The 4,433-nt window shown below is 39.2% G+C and overlaps 1 pseudogene; it reads right to left on the bottom strand.

Annotated features, from left to right (window-relative positions):
- Positions 1-548: 548 nt before the first annotated feature.
- On the bottom strand, positions 549-1,041 carry LOC138017725 (uncharacterized; annotated as a pseudogene).
- Between the last annotated feature and the right edge of the window lie 3,392 nt (positions 1,042-4,433).

Here is a 4,433-nt window from a genome sequence, read left to right as displayed (position 1 = left end):
ATTTAGGATTTTGTATTGAAAGGCTCTCGTTCTGGTGGCAAGAGCGACTCTACCCGGTAATTGATAAATATTTTTCCGGTCTGTAATACCAGAAATATTATATAAGTAATTAAAATTAGATTGGGCAGTAGTAGGAATCTAGATTCGTTTGACCAGGGTAGAAAAAAGGTGATTTTGAAGTTATTCCAGTTATGTCTCAGTCTGATCTTTTCAGTGCTCAGTTTCAGCCCGCGGTTCTTGCACAGCTCTAGGAAGGCCACAAGGTTATCATCGCTTCCTCTTGCGTTTCTCCATAGCCCACAACCGCAAAGTCATCTGCAATCACTTCGACGTTCGGCATGCCCTCTATTAACTCGTGCATCCTGCGCTGCAACGCCTCAGGCGCAGAGCAAATACCAAAAGACATTCTCTTCCATCGGTATCTGCCAAAGGGTGTATTGAATGTTGTCAAATATGATGAAACCTGATCGAGCTCAATGTGCCAAAACCCGTTCTTGACATCTAACTTAGTGAAGATCTTGCCCCATGGAGGCGCATGGCCACATCCTCTATGGTAGGAAGGGGGTAGTGCTCAGTAATCGCTCGCGGACTTTGGTATCACGTATACCAAAAATGAGTCGGTCACGCAGGATCTCATCGGTTGTGATCGAGTGAAAATCACAATTCTCAGCCAATTTTCGCAGTTCAGTCTTGTACCGATCGTACGATTCACCGGGTTCTTGAGCCCGCTTGTTATAGCTATAGCGCTTGAAGGGTATGTTTTTGCAAGGCTAGCAGTACGCCGCAAATTTCTCCAACACAGGCGTGATTTTTTGTTTGCTTTCCTCGCTCTCCCAGTCTATGAAGGTTGAATACGTCTCTTGCTTTTTCGCCAATAATAATCAGTAATGTAGCCACCTGTACTTTCTCAGCCTTTTTGTTAAGTTCAGTCGCAAGCGAGTAATTGTCCCAAGCGAGGCGCAACTTTTTCCATTTTTCTGCCACGTTGGCATCATGAATTTCGACCGCCGAGGGCGGCGGTAAACTGAATCCTGCGGCCATTTATCGCTTTATTATTCAAATCTTGAGAGGGTTTCTACGTCCAGGTTCGTTTCACCACTCCTGCAACCATGTAATAAGAAGATCGAGACAACAGGAGTTCCGTAAGAATGGAGGTTTCCCGACGTTTATTGGACACGATTGATCACTGATCAAAACTTGGAACTTAAGATCAAGTTGTAATCACAATCTTTATGCCGTCGCGTAGGGCATATCGTTACACTCTTGATTGTTTGTTTGATTGCTTGATTGATTGTTCCAGATAATCTCATTTAAAACGTCCTGTTTTGTAGCTATGATATCATGATGACCATTGAAGCATTGAAGTCAGACCAAGCTTCAAGACATACTTTATGAAAAATTGGTAATTTGCAGGATGGGCGCGATGGATTGAAATTGCACTGAAGCAGAAAACTATTTCCTACGTTCTTAAGATAGTGAGACAAGAAAACTTTCTAAGGGCTAACATTATCATCTAACGATAAAATGATTTGGACTTGGACCATATATGAACTGCGGATATGAAATCAAGTGAAGCTATGATCTTTGCAGATATGAACGCAATTTTTGCAATTGCGCGTAGAGAAGACTGACAAATTCAGGACTTCAACGGATTGCGTTCACAACTGCGAAGATCATAGCTTCATTTGATTTCACAAATGACCACCTCCCCACGTCAGTTGCTTCATAGCTCAGTTGGTTTCAGCGTCGGTCCGGTATCGCGAGGTCACGGGTTCAAACCCCGTTGAAGTCCTCAATTTTTCAGGCTTCTTTACGCAATGGCAAAAATTGCGTCCACATCTGCGAAGATCATAGCTTCACTTGATTATCATGTAAATACCTTTTAAGGAATGTTTGGAAGCTTTAAATGGTATGTCAGGAAACTAATTGGGAATGTGAGTGAAAAACTAACACTTAGTATGGACAAGTGGCATAAATATATCTGTTCTTCAAGTGTCAAAAAAGTCAATCAGTGAAACGTTTTAAACGCAGCAACCACATACACAAAGAGCTCTAAACTAATGGATTTTAATTTCAAATTTTTGCACAGGCGTTTACCAGCTAACAGCCATGTACAAAAAAAATAGGGATTAAAGTGGTTGGAAACTGTAATTATAGAGGATATAGTTATTCCCAGAAAACCGTAAATTTCGGAAGATGACTGGAGAAAAATGTGCCTTGTTACCATTTTTCAAACACAAAAACGAAAGACGATCTTGAAAGCTCTGAATACATATGTAAATATAAGATGTTTTTTAAAAGAACGTTTCGTCCTTTATATTTAATGCAGTTCATGCGATATCTAAACTTTTAGAAATCTTAAGTAAATTTTAGTTTGTATATGTCGCAATCTTCGAAAATTACCGAGCTCCCGGAAGAGTATTCCAGAATAGAAGATTTGCGCAGAGAGGTTTTTTTGGGGCGGGGGATGTAGGTCGGAAGTTAAGAGTGGAGCTACCGTTTGCTTGCGTGTAGTATGTTGAGCGTGTTTGTAAATGTGGTTTGCATTTTAAAATTAAAATTGGCTTTTTTGAACTTTCCGTCGTTTTCTGCAGCATTCTAAAATCGCAGCTTAATATTGTCCTCAATCAATAATAATAATAATAATAATAATAATAATAATAATAATAATAATAATAATAATAATAATAATAATAATGTAATAACACAAAGTGGCGGCTAAAGACCTCTCAAGCGATTTCGAAGATGACGCGCTTTCTCGGATTTCTCATTCAATAAGCAATTTAAGTGATAGCTTAGAAACGAAGTTGGAAGAACTAGATGCTGATATGGATTGCTTTTGACATTAAATGAAAAGAAAACTTGACGATTTAAACGGAAAGGTTATGGAATGGAGAAGTCTTTGGAAGAAGCGTAGGCTAGAATAGACGGACTTTCTGAAGATCTCCAAGTCCATAAGAAGGTCAATGACTCACAACAGTGTGAGATTGACGCGCTCCGAAGTCAACTAAAGAAGACCGAGTCGATTCTAAGCACAAAACAGACAAGTCGTGAGAACGTGAAGTTCATGAATATACCTGAAGAGCTCGGCGAAATTGTGAACACAAAATACATACCTTGATTTAGGGAGATCTTGGTATGGACAATACAAATATCAGCTTTCATCCCGTTCAGAGAATCGGAAAGCCTTCGGATGTTAGGATGCGACCAATTATTGCTAGGTTTGTGTGTCGAAAAGACAGGGAGTTAGTATGGTCAAGGAAAAATAAATTTCAAAGTCCCACACCCTCAAAGATGTTTACATGACACAGGATTATGCAAGAGCCATTCAAAAAGAACGTCGTACTCTAGTTAAAGCAACGGAAAAGGCCAAGGATCTCACTTATGTCCACGTTTGACCCTAATTAGATGCACGCCCAATTTTGATATCCAACACAAAATGTATCTTTAAGTCTAATTATTTGCTAGCTATTTTCAACAATAAGGCAAGGGTAAAGGTTAGGGTTATTTTTAGCTTTGGGTAAATGCAGCAGTTTATCTTTACTTAAAGAGCAACATTTAGGGGACACTTTGTGACGTAAATTGCCTGTATTCCGAGACACGAGTCATGTTGAAGTTGGCGAGAAGAGCAAGGGTACACTTATTGAAATCCGCGTGCATCTAATTAGGGTCAAACCTTGACATATCTCAAGGATCTTGGAGTTAACTGTAAGGTGATCGATCGACATCTTCTAGTTGGTCAGGAAAAATACAATGTTAATTCCATACCGGATCAATTTAAAGTAAATCACAAGGAGTCAGAGACAAGTGAATAAGGCTGGTTTCAACCTTATGATTCGCGCTGTATTTAGTTATTTCTTTTTTATGTCTTTGTTCCCTTACACTAAACAATAATATTTAAATTAAGGCATTGAAAAAGAAAACAGTCTTAAACCATGTGGTTAAATTGTGGATGCCAACAATGGGCTAAGATTTGCATTTCACGGCTTACTTAACAGTAGCATTCCATCGAGACCAGGAAGGTTTTTTTCGTATGTGCGTGTGTAGGTTTGTGTTTATGTTAATCCGTGTCGTATTTGTTGTTCGTTAACTACGGTCTGTATACCAAAGGCTCAGTTTGCGTCCTATATTTTGTCACGGTGCGTCTATGAAAAGCCTTTGTCTACGGAAAAAGTTTAAGGTCTTGGTAAAGGAAAATGAGGTGTCCGCGGAAAAATGAAATTGTCACGCCGCTTCTTTTTGTACGGGGTCAACCATATATCACATTAAAGCTAATAGATTGAATTATTTGAATTAAGTTTTAGTTTTTTGGTATTTAATATTGCCTTTTAGTTTTGAGACCTCCAACTGAGAACTACCGAGTCTGCTACAGAAACTCCTGCCCCCTCGTTTTATTTCGAAAATAACCGCACTTTGTTGCATCTTAGTCAAAG

This window comes from Montipora capricornis, chromosome 9, assembly GCF_036669925.1.
Source record: "Montipora capricornis isolate CH-2021 chromosome 9, ASM3666992v2, whole genome shotgun sequence".
Taxonomy (NCBI): Eukaryota; Metazoa; Cnidaria; class Anthozoa; order Scleractinia; family Acroporidae; genus Montipora; species Montipora capricornis.
The sequence above is the reverse complement of the archived record's forward strand: the minus strand, read 5'-3'. Positions and strand labels throughout refer to the sequence as shown.